Source organism: Lethenteron reissneri, chromosome 61 (genome assembly GCF_015708825.2).
Source record: "Lethenteron reissneri isolate LAM-NWPU_2019-01 chromosome 61, ASM1570882v1, whole genome shotgun sequence".
Classification (NCBI taxonomy): domain Eukaryota; kingdom Metazoa; phylum Chordata; class Hyperoartia; order Petromyzontiformes; family Petromyzontidae; genus Lethenteron; species Lethenteron reissneri.
The window spans coordinates 3730300-3746188 of NC_083839.1; positions in this window are offsets into that span (position 1 = coordinate 3730300).

The window sequence follows — 15889 nt, forward strand, 5'->3', positions numbered from 1 at the left end:
ACACAACACGTACCTACACCACACGTACCCACACAGCACGCACCCACACAACATGTACCTACACCACACGTACCCACACAACACGTACACACAACACGTACCTACACCACACGTACCCACACAACACGTACCTATATAGACACACAACACGTACCTACACGACACGTACCTACACCACACGTACCCACACAACACGTACCTATCTAGACACACAACACATACCTACACAACACGTACCCACACAACACATACCTATCCAGATACACAACACGTACCTACACCACACGTACTCACACAACAGGTACCTATCCAGATACACAGCACGTACCTACACAACACGTACCCACACAGCACATACCTACACAGCACGTACTCACACAACACGTACTACCTAAGTTAGGGGGGTTATTTGTGGAAGTCGCGACTAAAATTATAATTCACTACCCCGGTGTTGCATTGCGTAGCCGCCGGTCACAGCTAGTTTACTATTTAGAGAGCCTCACTGTTCACGGCCATAGGAACGTGTAATTTCCAATACTGGAAACTATCGCAAGCGTGTAAATGCTCGTTCGATTTTCCGAGACACAGTTGACTTTGACTTTCACTTCTATTTTTAAACCGCTGCATGAATAATTAAAGCAGCCTGTGTGTATCTTGATATTGATAAGAGCTAAATATTTCATGGATAATGGAATTTAATACAATTACGATTTCGGAGAAAGAGAGAGAGAGGCACTTTGCCACGATGTAAATTCGCAGCGGATGGCAGATCGGCGGCTGGTTGCGAGCGTTGGGGTCAATCACGGGTTTTACTCCCAAGATTTCTTGCCGGTTTAATGCGTAGTTTCAGTTTCATTTATTTGGTAGAGCCCTGTGAGCCATTCGGCTCTTGAATCGGGTGCAACCGCAACAAACATGAACAAGAAAAACATCTTAAAGTGACTATGTGCGAACAGAAAAGTCCAGGAAAAAACTGCAAAGTCTTCCAGAAAAGAAGCACCGTTACACCAATGCTGTGTGCAAAAATCCCAGTGGGATGCAAGTCAAACAACAACAACAACAACCACAAGACAACATAGATTAAAGCCACCATTCTAACTCCGTACTACAACAAACAGACATGGCCAAACCAATAAACTTTTCGAAATCACCAAAATAAAGCCATGAAAGCAATGCAACAGTGATCATAGGAACTGTGACCGAAATTTCACAAATAAACAACATGTACCACCAAAACTCTGCAGCCATAGCTGGCTGCATGAGTCACTCCACAATAGCAGGAGCATCAGTAGAAGTATAAACATTTTTTTAAATGCACCTTTAAATTTTTGTTGGCTTTCGCGACCGATATCATCCATAATGCAGGGTGCTTCAAAAAAATGTTAACACTTATATGAGACTATCGTCTTTTAATGTTATCTTAATCCCCGATCGATCGAGATAATAATGGCTCCCGTTTCACGGGGACGGAGTGTTCACTTGAAACTCGAGCACAGCAGTTGCGACCTCCCCCCCCCCCGCCCCCCAACGCTCCCCGCGTATATAAGAGAACGCTTCACAGAAGCGGTCAATCGCAGAACTGCCCCTTGAGATCGCATCCAGCGGTGACTTCTGGTCTTCTGCAGTAAGGGGCCAGCACTAGGCCACCCCACTCCGCCACATGAGAGCACGGTCGAACGCACGGCAGTCAAACCGATGCGTCCAATTGTCACGGATGGAATTTGGCAACGTGATAGCATCGAACCAAATGATGATTTTGCGTGTACTAATAGGGGCTTTTCCCATTTTGTCTGGCAACAAAACTGACACCTTTTGCAAGGAATCATGTTTATACTCTTAGTTCTTTCGGTAAAGTCACGTAGGTAAAAAATGAAATTAAAATTAATAAAAAGCAACCAATAAAAATCACGACGTTTCGGATGCAACACAAGCTTCCGTCTTCAGGTGGCACCGTCACTGCACAATTACTGTATCACGTGGTGCTTGATACATGAAGCTTGTGTTGCCTCCGAAACGTCGTGATTTTTATTGTTTTATTTTAATTTTTATTTCATTTTTTACCTACGTGACTTTACCGAAAGAACTAAGAGTATGAATCCTTGCAGTCACGAAAGCTTCAAATCTAAAATCATGCTTACATTAACCACAATACTTGCAGTCAAATGCAAAAAAAAAACAATACTCTGATAATTTATGCATTGTCCTTGAAACTGATTGGTCCACACCAGAGACAGCTTTCTTTAGAGCCTAGTCTCATATGGTGTTTTTGTTTGCATTTGACTGCAAGTATTGTGGTTAATGTAAGCATGATTCCTTGCAAAAGGTGTCAGTTTTGTTGCCAGAAAAAAGGGGAAAAACCCTATTAGCATATTTTGGTACTGGCAAAGAAGTTCCCATGATGATGATATTTTGTGTGTGTTTGCAGTCATTGATAGCCAGGGGAAGACCATCAATAGAGAAGCTTACCCAAATGCACAGCGAGTGCCAGAGATTCTCCTCCAAACGTTACAGAATTATAAAATAAAGTCTCTATAATGAAACGGCCACAATAATTGCCCGGATCTCGTGTATCTCATGCCCGGCAATGTTAACTAAGGGCATGGCGGCGAGGTAGGCAAATGTACAAAAGAATTGCAGGGTGGCCCAAAAGTCAGGACACATAGGGTTATTTAATGTATTATAACACTGGTATTAAACATGTTTAATTGTCCATGCTTTATGTATGATCCTCTTATTGTTGGTTCTTTCGGTAAAGTCACGTAGAAGGGAAATAATAAAATAATAAAAATATAAAACAAAAAAAATTCTCACGACGTTTCGACTGCAACACAAGCAATCAGGTGTGAAATCCACAGCAAGATTTTTTTTCTTCAAATTTTAAAATCCACGGCAATAATTTTTTTTCAAATGTTCTTTCTGTGGATTTCACACCTGATGATGATTGCTTGTGTTGCAGTCGAAACGTCGTGAGAATGTTTTATTGTTTAATGTTTTCATTATTTTATTATTTCCCTTCTACGTGATGACTTTACCGAAAGAACCAAGAATATGAATCCCTGCAGCCACGAAAGCTTTAAATAAAAATGTATGATCTTATTCTTCTTCGTTACCTAAAAATGCGTCGTTTACATTACTCAACCAAGAACCATACGCTTGATGAATGTCCAGAGATTACACACACCTATAATTCCTTCATTTTTTATAAGTCTTAGATTCATTTTGAAACAATGCGCACATGACGCATGCATGTTTAACGGTCGTTCGCTCGAACGGTTTCGAGTTAAAATAAATTTATATTTAGATAAATGTCATAGTCCCCTATGTATGAAAACTAAGAATAGGGTTTCGCCCTTTCTGAGAATGAAAGAGGCGTTGTGTTACGATGTTCAAAGAACAAACAAAAACCTTTTTTAAGGAATCAAGTGTTGCATTAACCCTCAGATGAGACCCCGTGATACAGCCCCCTGTGTGTCCAGACTTTTGGGCCACCCTGCGGTGTCTTTGGGGTCGTCCATAAATGACGTCACGCGATTTTGGACGATTTTGGACCTCCCCCCCCTCGTCACACGGCGTCACAAAAAGTCAGACCCCCCCCTCAAATATGACGTCACAAAGCTTTGCCCCCCCTCCCCCCCAAAAAAAATAAAACATGTTTCAAATCGCTGTAAACTATTGTCATTGTAGTGCGTGTTTAATGTGGCGCTGCACTCTGATGTTGTAGGAGAAAACATTTATTAAAAAGCCTATTTAATCAAGTAGAACGCGTTGCCTATATTCATTTAAAGTTGCGCATTTTGATGTGACGTCACATTTCTCAAACCCCCCCCTCCCCCCTTGTCACACATTGTCACAAATGTCTGCCCCCCCCCCCCCTCCTCTAGGTGCATGACGTCACTTATGGACAGCCCCCATCCTTCTGATCACGTTTGCCCCTTTTTCCATCCATCCGTCGTTTGGCAAGGCTCAATTAGCACCGCTATATTTAGCGCGCCCCCCCCCACTCATCCCAAGCCCCCCTTTTAAAAGAGAGCGAATCTCTACTCTGCACTCTCTCTCGCTCTCGCTCTCTCGCCTGCTCCCCCGGGGAAAGTCGAGACGTTATTTTAGTTTCGCGTATTAATTACATTAACACGTTGCTCAACTCTGGGTCACGTGCTGCTGCTGCTGCTGCTGCTGCTGCTGCTGCTGCTGCTGCTGCTGCTGCTGCTGCTGCTGCTGCTGCTGCTGCTGCTGCTGCTGCTGCTGCTGCTGCTGCTGCTGCTGCTGCTGCTGCTGCTGCTGCTGCTGCTGCTGCTGCTGCTGCTGCTGCTGCTGCTGCTGCTGCTGCTGCTGCTGCTGCTGCTGCTGCTGCTGCTGCTGCACCCCATGTTCGGTTTTTGTGCCTGGTGACTTCATTCATTATGTTTAACACGCAGGATTTCGCGACCAATACCCTGGTCAACACACTTTTTTTGGCATAAGGTATCCAACGGGTTTAAGGTAATTTTGGGGTGCTGGTTCCAAATCTGGCATCAGTTTTTGCCTATCACGTCAGGTTGTTGAGATATCAAATATTGCATTTTCAATAAAAACTGCAGAAGAAAAATATTAAATAAATGTGGATATCTAAATAAAATGATGTTATAAACACACTATCCTAAAAATACAGCACCATATTTTAACACTAAAGCAGTCACTGACTCGCAACAACTTGCAATCATAAGTGACAGAGGTAATTTCGGGTAAAATCAATGAAAATGGGGTATGCCGATAGCATAAAAATGAGATGTGACAGAGCAAATCAGATTTGGAATCAGCACTCTGAAATTAGTCTAAAACAGCTGCAAAAGTCCAGGCCAGAAAAAAAAGTTTTTTTTTGTTGACCAGTGATATTATTACGCTAAATGCAATGCAAATATTGTCATACGCGACGTTTATTTCAACGCATTTATTTTAACGCATCTATTTTAGCTATGAGCCCGAATTCTATTGTGAAGTGAATTTTATTTTATTTTTCTACCCACGTGACTTTACCGAAAGAACCAAAGAGTATGAATCCTTGCAGTCACGAAAGCTTCAAATCTAGGGGGGGAATGTGTCCGAGTGACTTCATGCGTGATGCCGGAACAGCAGAGAGGAGTCACCATTATTCTTGACCATCGTCCCATCGTCGCTTCTTGGCCACGCACGCGTCCTCGCCGCACGCCAGAGGTCGCAACCGGGTACCCGATACCCGTACCCTACCCGATACCCGGCTACCCGTTACCCGGCCGGGTACGGGTACGGGTAGGCCGTGAGTCACTGGTGAGTAGCCGTTTGTCACTCATTTCGGGTAGGGTACGGGTAGGGAACGGCTACCCGTACCCGGCCGGGTACGGGTACGGGTACCCATTTGCGACCCTGATGCGGCCGAGTACGGGTACGGGTAAGGAATCAAAACCCGTTTGCGACCTCTGCTGTACGCACCTCCGGCTCGCCACAGCTCAGCGCGTGATGGATGTTTGACGGACTCCGCGCGTTCCTCTCCCCCTCAGTCTCTAAGGGTGTGGTTCCGAGCGAGCTTTCAATTCGGGTTCTCTTCGCCCGATACACCGACGCGCATTATTGAGGTTTTTTTAATTTGCGAACTAGCTGTACTGACCGGCCTTCGCCCGGGACTTGGAACCACCACCCCGCCCGGCCAACTTTGTCTCCCCAGTGGCGATGTTCACACACCACAGCAGTTACTCGTTTGAGGCTGAGTCGACCTAGGGGAGGCTCAGGACCGGTTAAAATAATCGTCACTGGTGGTGGCCGTGAGCGGGAATCGAACTCGGGTCGCCGGGTTCGTAGCGCAGCGCGCTACCCGCTACACTACACCGCGTTACGCTTCCACGTGCGCGGGTCACGTGACAGATGTGACGTCACAGCTCACTTGCCGTGCAAAAAATAAATGCATTATTGAGCCCCCCCCCCACCAATAAAAACACAAAAGTGTATTTTTATAATTTGTGCATGGTGTGCAGTCTGGAAAGTACCCAAGTGGCAAATTTCAAGTTTGTTGCATGTGGGGAAGTACGCTCAACATTTTGAACAGACACACATAATCACGACTTTGCTTTTTATATAGATGGAGATGATAATCGCACGGTACTGCAGGGAATGTACCTCTATTGTACGCCCCCCTTACTGCCGGCCGGCCGGTCAGCGGGCGTCACCGTGATTTAGCGCGCTAATTTGCCAGAGTGGTTGTCACGGTAAATCAATTGGCACAGGATGTCAAACAAAAAATAATCATCTTCTTGGTTCTTTCGGTAAAGACACGTAGAATGGAAATAATAAAAGAATAAAAATAATAAAACATAATAAAATAATTATTGTATTATAATATATGATATTATTTTATTATGTTTTATTATTTTTATTATTTTATTATTTCCATTCTACGTGACTTTACCGAAAGAACCAAGAAGATGAATCCCTGCAGTCACGAAAGCTTTAAATCGAAAAAAATAATCATTCGAAAGATGCGATACGATGCCTTGCAGCGTGCGCGTGAATTGTGAGGCGGGCACGGGGGTCCATCACCTTTTGAGAAACCCAACAAAGGCCCCGGGCATGGTTGCTGTAGCCATTTAAGGCCGAGTTGATCTACGGGATGCCCAGGACCGGTTCAGATATTCGCCAACCGACTTTTGGCCGCGTGCGGGAATCGAACTCGGGCCGCCAGGTTCCGAGCGCAGCGCGCCTACCGCGATGCCACTTCCGCTCCCCAAAGACAAAGATCCCCCGTGTAGCCTTGACAGACTGTAGGGGCAGGTGCTGTTAGCGAGCACCTATGAAGGCCGGAACGGTACACGAGGGGGTGGGTGTGGCAAGCACCACGCCCGACCGCCTTTGTCTCCCAGTGGCGATGTTTACACACCCGCACCAGTTACTGATTTGAGGCTGAGTCGACCTAGGGGAGGCCTAGGACCGGTGCCGATAATCGTCACCGGTGTTGGCCGTGAGCGGGAATCGAACCTGGAATTGCCGGGTTCATAGCGCAGCAGGGTAGCGCTAACCGCTGCACCACCGCTCCCCACACACCGACACACACCGGCACGCACTCCATTAAATCTCGTGGACAAATTGGTGTGGGAGGGAGGGGGCGAGCGAGTGTGTGTGTGTGTTCGTGTGGCCGGGATGTCAATCAGAGTGCGCGAGTGTGCGTGGGGCAGGGTCCAAATCCCGCTGGAGGCCTTGAATCATGCTTCACCGTGAACCCAAAATTAATATAAGTATAACCCGTAACAAGTAAACCCGTAAAAACAAAGTTTTTCACTATAAATCCTTTATATGCGTGGCAGCGAACTTAATATAAAGGATTTAAAAATATATTCGTCTGTGGAGGACGCGGGGATCGATCCCGCGACCTTTGGCATGGGAAGCGAGGGCGCTACCAACTGCGCTACTCCGCCACGGCCTGTGGAGGGGTTACGCTCTGGGCTCTTACACTCTGACGTTCAGCCAAAGCCAAGAATGAGTTCTTTTGAATATATGTAAAATATATTTTTTTTGCCTAAAAAGTGTAACATTTTGGGAATTTTTTTTCACGAACAATAATTGTCTGGCACAACGAGTCTGTGTGGAAAATGTCAGCTCGATTGGATCACGGGAAGTGGGTTAAAAAACGACCGAAAGATTTGCACGGTCGTAAGCAAGCAAGCAAGCACGCAAGCAAGCAAACATGCGAACTTAATATAAAGGATTTAAAAAAATCTGTGGCTGCGGGAAATAAGGGATGGTGGTCACAACTCGGAGTGGTAAATTGGCCGCCAGAATCGACATAATTCCAAGCGTTGATTTCGAACGCCGGAATGTCTTCGCGTCGGTCGTAGTCTTAGCCGAGTCGATGACAAGCTTGCGGATTAATTTCGGGTAGGGTACGGGTATCCCAGAGGTCGCAAACGGGTTTTAATTCCCTACCCATACCCGGCCGCACCAAGGTCGCAAACGGGTACCCGTACCCGGCCGGGTACGGGTAGGGTACGGGTATCGGATACCTGATTGCGACCTCTGGGATGAATCCATGTTGCAGGCGCGGGTGGGTTGATTCTAGGAACTTGAATTGTGAGAAGAGACAAGACGTTGGGAAATGAGTGACAAACGGTGACTCACCAGTGACTCGCGGTCTACCCGTACCCGGCCGCACCAGGGTCGCAAACGGGCTACCCGGGTATCGGGTAGGGTACGGGTATCGGGTACCCGGTTGCGACCTCTGCTGTATGTTGCGGTACAAAGGGGGAGAGGAGAGGAAAATGGGGGGGGGGGGCTGGAGGGGATGGGGGCGAGGGGTGAGAATGAACTCCACCGTTCTTCCACGTCCAACGACGATGCCGAACTTGGACCCTGCCATGAAGGCTTTCCCGGAGCCGATGGTGGAAATTCCACATTGCTATGGCGGGGATGGATTGTGGCAGTACAAGTACTCACCAGATGACAGCTAGTGTTGTTGGCCTACAACGTGGTACTTATTTTATCGACCCAACTCCACGCGCCTTTGATCTTGTTTCCTCGAATGCTCCGCGTCACCTGCCGATGCGAGTATGTGCCGCACGTAGCCAGACCGTGCCAATCGGAGGTGCGGGTGTTGACGCAAACCCGATGGAAACGATTTACGAATCTTCTTGGTTCTTTCGGTATGGTCACGTAGAAGGAAAATAATAAAATAATAAAAATAAAACATAATAAAATAATTCTCACGACGTTTCGGCCACAACGCAAGCAGCCGTCTTCAGGTGGAGAACAGGTCTGTCGAGAAGGCAGAGTCTGAAGACGGCTGCTTGCGTTGTGGCCGAAACGTCGTGAAAATTATTTTATTTTATTATGTTTCATTTTTATTATTTTATTATTTCCCTTCTACGTGACTTTACCGAAAGAACCAAGATGATGAATCCCTGCAGTCACGAAAGCTTTAAATCGAAATTAAATAATATTTTATAATGTTTCATTTTTATTATTTTATTATTTCCATTCTATGTGACTTTACCGAAAGAACCAAGAAGATGAATCCCTGCAGTCACGAAAGCTTTAAATCGAAATGTAATTATATTTTATTAAGTTAAATTTTTATTATTTTATTATTTCCATTCTATGTGACTTTACCGAAAGAACCAAGAAGATGAATCCCTGCAGTCACGAAAGCTTTAAATCGAAGATTTACTAATCGTCGTAATATCGGTCGCGTGAAAAGCCCACTCCGTTTATCGTGTGGGATTTTGCGACGATATAAATGCGTCGTCAATTCTGGAAAAATCACCGAATGATGCTGGCTGCTGCTGTTGTTGTAATCGCCAGCGAAACACCATTGAACTCAAATGGTAAATTTTGTAGTGGATGTAGTGGCTTTAAAATCCAACACACAACCGGTGTGCTGAGGTAGTAACTGGCACTAGATTTGAAGCTTTTGTGACTGCAAGGATTCATATTCTTAGGTTTTTTTCGGTAAAGTCACGTAGGTAAAAAATTAAAATCATTTTTATTTTACTTTTATTAATTAGAATTTTTTACCTACGTGACTTTACCGATTAAAACCTAAGAATAGTAACTGGCACGTTTTGTGCATCGTGACAAACCTTACCAATTGGCCGTGTCGGGTGGTGGGTTAACGACGCATTTATATTATCGCGATCCAACCCAAAAAAAAACTCCCCAACCTCGTATTATGACGATGACGAGTCCTACGGAAGCGTTACACTGCGAACATTGTTCCACTTTGTTACAGTGAGAGCGTGGCCGTCACAACGCGTGGCGTGGGCTTGTGCGTATCATTTCCATTTCATTAGCTCGTCGCCACTCCACCACTATACCCACCCCTCCCCAGCCCCCCCCCCCGTGCCCCCCCCCCCAACGCACCTGCTCCCTGGCTGATTCATGTGACATAGTGTGCCTGACTGCCCCCCCCCGACACCTCCCTACCCTCTGTGCTGATGATGATTCATAACACTGGTCAACACACTTTTTCTGGCATAAGGTATTCCAACGGTTTTAAGGTCATTTTTGGGTGCTGATTCCAAATCTGGCATCAGCTTTTGTCTATCACATCAGGTTTTTGAGATATCAAATATTGCATTTTCAATAAAAACTGCAGAAGAAAAAATATTAAATAAATGTGGATATTTACATAAAATGATATTATTAACACACTATCCTAAAAATACAGCACCATATTTTAACACTAAAGTAGTCACTGACTCGCAACAACTTGCAATCATAAGTGACAGAGTTAATTTCGGGTAAAATCAACGAAAATGGGGTATGCCGATAGCACAAAAATGAGATGTGATAGAGCAAATCTGAGATCAGATTTGGAATCGGCACCCTGAAATTAGTCTAAAACAGCTGCAAAAGTCCAGGCCAGAAAAAAATATTTTTTTTGTTGTTGAGCAGTGTAATCAAACAAGGCCCCCCCCGTGTCCTTTTCGTACCGCTTTCCTCTCTAACGCCCTGGCCACTGTGGCCCACTGCTCAGGGTGCTACGTAAAAGCGTCTCGCGGCACTCGAAGACGTATCGATGATGATGATGATCATAATTATTATTGTTGTATTGATAAAGAATATTTGTTTTTTTTGTTTGAGGCGCGTGTATTATTTATTTTCCGCACGTGTCATTCGTGGAGATTGCCCCCGGGGAAAAGAGATTTGTAATGCCCGTCGGGCAGGAGACAAGCGGGAAGGCAGACAGCAAGCAGTGCATACATTCTCCCGAGCTCTGCCGTCCTATATTAGGATGTTTGACCGACTCCATCAATGAGTTGGTTTTCAATGTGCGAGCAAACCGGAGACTCGGGGCGTGCGATGGAGGGTAACATTCAATCTCAAATAATTGCCAAAGCTCTACCGTTCCATATTGCGATGTTTGACCAACTCTATCGATGAGTTGGTTATACATTTGGGAGCAAATCGAAGACCCGGGGCGTGCGATGGTGGATAACACTCAATCTCAAATAATTGGCCACGCAGGGTACGGTAAACTCTAAACACACGCAAGGCTTTTCGATTTAAAGCTTTCGTGACTGCATGGATTCATCTTCTTGGTTCTTTCGGTAAAGTCACGTAGAAGGGAAATAGTAAAATAATAAAAATAACACATAATAGAATACAATTCTCACGACGTTGGTCCACACCAGAGACAGCTTTCTTTTGAGCCTCGTCTCAAACGGTGCTAGACCAGAGGACGCCAAAAGGCTTCCTCTGGTGTGGACCAATTAGTTTCAAGGATAATGCATATATTATCAGAGCGTGTTTTTTTGTTTGCATTTCGACCACAAGTATTGTGGTCAATGCACACATGATTCCTCGTAAAAAGGTTTCAGTTTTGTTGCCAGAAATAAGGGGTTAAACCCCTATTATTATGTATGGACAACGTTACGAAAATAGTTGGTGGTGGGTGGGGTGCAATTAAGTCTCAGTCTGTGCCCCCCACGTGTGCCCCTGGGCGGGAGGTGATTGGTCGAGCTCGGTGACATCATCCGCATCGTCAACATCGGGGGCGTGACGCTGGGTGGGGCGTTACCTTCTTTGCAGGGGGTTTCCAGACTTATACAGAGATCCATAGACTCATACAAAGATCCAGACTCATACAGAAACCCACAGACCCACACAGAGACCCATAGACTCACACAGAGACCCAGAGACTCACAGAGATTCAGACTCATACAGAGATCCATAGACCCACACAGAGATCCAGACTCATACAGAGACCCACAGACCCACACAGAGACCCATAGACTCACACAGAGATCCAGACTCATACAGAGACCCACAGACTCATACAGAGACCCATAGACTCACACAGAGACCCAGAGACTCACAGAGATCCAGACTCATACAGAGATCCATAGACTCACACAGAGACCCAGAGACTCACACAGAGATCCAGACTCATACAGAGACCCATAGACTCACACAGAGACCCATAGACTCACACAGAGACCCAGAGACTCACAGAGATCCAGACTCATACAGAGACCCATAGACTCACACAGAGACCCATAGACTCACACAGAGACCCAGAGACTCACAGAGATCCAGACTCATACAGAGATCCATAGACTCATACAGAGATCCATAGACCCACACAGAGATCCAGACTCATACAGAGACCCACAGACCCACACAGAGACCCATAGACTCACACAGAGACCCATAGACTCATACAGAGATCCATAGACCCACACAGAGACCCATAGACTCACACAGAGATCCAGACTCATACAGAGACCCACAGACCCACACAGAGACCCATAGACCCACACAGAGACCCAGAGACTCACAGAGATCCAGACTCATACAGAGATCCATAGACTCACACAGAGATCCAGACTCATGCAAGATAAGATAAGGGTCCTTCTCTTATCTCGCATCTACACAGCGCCTTGATCCAAGGCGTTCTGCGAGGGTTATAAGTGGCACAATGAGGGTAGCTTAAAAGTGATGTGGTGAATAGGGATTTGTGGGGGGGGGGGGGGGGTAGTGGCTATGGGAACTACTTGCAGGGGGGTGCCTAGGGATGGAGGTAAGGATGTAGCCAGGGAGAAGAGGTGTGGGGGTCTTGAGGGAGGAGTGGTAAGTTGACAGAGAGGTGGGGGGGGGGGGGTGCTGCTCGCTTCGTGTGGAGGGGGAGGGTCGTTCCAGTGCAAAGGGGGGGGGCAGGCAGGTAAACGGAGGGGAGGCATTGATTGTGGGGGGCAAGCAGGTAAACGTAGCGTAGGCGGTGATTGTGGGAGGCAGGTTCAAGTTCATGTATTAGGTGTGGCCCTGTGAGCCATTCGGCTCTTGAATCGGGTGCAACCGCAACAAACAAAAAAACATGAACAAAAAACATCTGAAAGTGAATATGTGACTAAGTGCAAACAGAAAATCCAAGAAAAGACAGCAAAATAATGTAGAAAAAACTATATTGCAAAAAAAGCAAGCAGGTAAACGTAGCGGAGGCGGTGATTGTGCACGAGGAGAGAGGGGGGAGAGGTTGAGAGGGGACATCGCACGAGACAAGCGAGATGCGGTGGGGCAGGTGTTTGTGCAGTAGGGGTGGGAGGCGATGTGAAATGCCAATGGGCAGTAATTTAAACACGTAGTAAGCAGTAGTATGAGTCGTAGGAGCAACCAATACTGTCCATCATGGAGGTTTATTTTTGGGTTCGATCGCGTAAGTATAAATGTGTCATCATGGGACCTCCTTTGCCAGTACCAAAATATGGTGTGGACCAATCAGTTTCAAAGACAATGCATAAATTATCAGAGTATTGTTTTTTGCTTGCATTTGACTGCAAGTATTGTGGTTAATGTAAGCATGATTCCTTGCAAAAGGTGTCAGTTTTGTTGCCTGGAAAAAGTGGAAAAACCCTATTAGTATATAAATGTGACGTTAAACCCCGCCACCAACATCCGCCGACACAGACAATTAGTAAGGTTTGAATTGGCCACGTTTTGTTCACGTGACAAACCTTACTCATTGGTTTTTGTCGGTAAAGTCACTTTGGTAAAAAAATAAAATGTAAATAAATTAAATCACGACGTTTCGGAGGCAACACAAGCTTCATGTATCAAGCACCACGTTATACAGTAATTGTGCAGTGACGGTGCCACCTGAAGACGGAAGCTTGTGTTGCCTCCGAAACGTCGTGATTTAATTTATTTTTTTATTTTATTTTTACCTACGTGACTTTACCGACAAAAACCAAAGTCACGAAAACTTCAAATCTAGAATTAAGTAACAAACAGTACTCATTGGCTGTGTCGGGTGGTGGAGGGTTGAACGACACATTGATATTTACGCGATCTAACCTAAAAAAAAAACCTCTATTAGGGCCAGTAACTTGCATGTAATTTGTCAGCTTTGCAGCTCCATTGAGCTGCAATGTATCTCTTTTACAGAAGCTGACCTGGCCATCAGAAATGATAGCTCTACAAAGCAACGGCTTTGTTCAGCCAAATCATCACCGTCGTATGAAAACGTTTGAATAAATATAAAAATAAAACATTTCATTATTTTATTACATTATTTTATTTTTGTACTTCCCTTCTACGTGATTTTACCGAAAGAACCAAGAAGACGAATCCCTGCAGTCACGAAAGCTTTAAATCGAGATTTAATTATATTTTATTACGTTGTATTTTTATTATTTTATTATTTCCCTTCTACGTGACTTTACCGAAAGAACCAAGAAGATGAATCCCTGCAGTCACGAAAGCTTTCAATCGAAAAATATGCATTTGTGCCTTACCTGGTAAAATAAAAAAAATGCCTTTAGTTTATAATCCCATCTCTCTGCTCTTTTCACGGCATCATTTGAAAGCGCGTCTCGTGCCCTAGTTTATGATGCGAGCGGTATACACGCTGGACCTCGCTAACACGCCGATATAATGCTGGAGTCGTCGCAGGCAATCGCGGCAGATGGCAGACTTGTTAGCATTGGCGCATGAGCGCGCACATGCGTGTGAGTTGGGGCAATAGACGTGTGAGTTGGGTGGGGAGGGTGGGGGATGGGACAGTGGGGGGGTGGGGGAGGTCTGAATGAAGTGTGGATGGACGTGTGGAACAGCACCAAGCGGCGGAATTGATCAAGCGAACGGACGGACCGCGGATGTCACGTGACGGAAAAAAACATAAAATGTGTGCCCAGCGTGGCATGCGGTGTGTGTGTGCGTGTGGACGTTTGCAAGAGCCAGTGGCGTGCGGCATGTCGGAGAATAGGAGCAATGATTTTAGATTATTATTATTTAAAATTTTTATTTTTTATTGCGGTAACAACGTGAGCCCGTTAGAACGCGCCGGAGGTTTCTGTGTGTGTGTGTGTTGGGGGGGGGGGGCTGTGCGCGCTTCCAAATCGTGGTTAAGTGGGGGGGGGGGGTGACCTCCAACCACCAATCGTTGTGGCGTGAAGACCGCGAGGGCTTTGCCGTAATTACACGGCCCCCCCCCCCGCCCCCCCTTAATCAGGGATTTCGTTTAGTGCGCTCACGCTCGTTGGAGGAGTGTCGATTAGCCTGGGGGCCGCTTGGGAGGGAGTTTCAAAGGGGGGGGGGTCATCTTCTTGGTTCTTTCGGTAAAGTCACGTAGAAGGGAAGTAATAAAATAATAAAAATAAAACACAATAAAATAATTCTCACGACGTTTCGGCCACAACGCAAGCAGCCGTCCTCAGGTGAAGAACAGGTCTGTCGATAAGACAGAGTCTAAAAAGGGGGGGGGGGGTCGTTTTGAACATTTTGCGTAGTTATCTTGACCGCTCCAGGGTTTCTAGCCACCTCGTCAACCTCGTCAATCCCTCCTCCCTCCATCGTGGTCCGCGTACGGCTGATGCGGAGGAGCGACCGTAACTTTGCACGGACGTGGTTGATGATTCGGGTCGTTGCGTCCGGAGTAAGCGGGGTGGTGAGTCCAAAACACATTCCTGCGGAGGGAGCTGGTAGCAAAGTTGGGTTGCTCGGTCAATGGCCTGCAGGGTCAACGGCGGCGTGGTGTATTCCGCAAATGTGGCCGACTGCGAGGGCGGGCACAAGCCGGCGTGAGTAGGTTAAACGTTGAGTTTTATAAGGGCACCACGAGATGACCAGCCCCTCCCCACCCCCCACCCAGCCCCTCCCCACCCAGTCCCTACCACCCTCCCCACCCAGCCCCACCCTCCCCACCCAGCCCCTCCCCACCTTCCCCTCCCTGCCCAGCCTCTCCCTCCCCACCCAGCCCCTCCCTGCACTGCTGCTGATGTTGCTACTGCTGCTGATGATGATGCTTCTGTTGATGATGCTGCTTCTGTTGATGATGCTGCTACTGCTGATGATGCTGCTGCTACTGTTGATGCTGCTACTGCTGCTGATGATACTACTGCTGATGATGCTGCTGTTAATGCTGCTACTGCTGCTGATGATGCTACTGCTGATGATG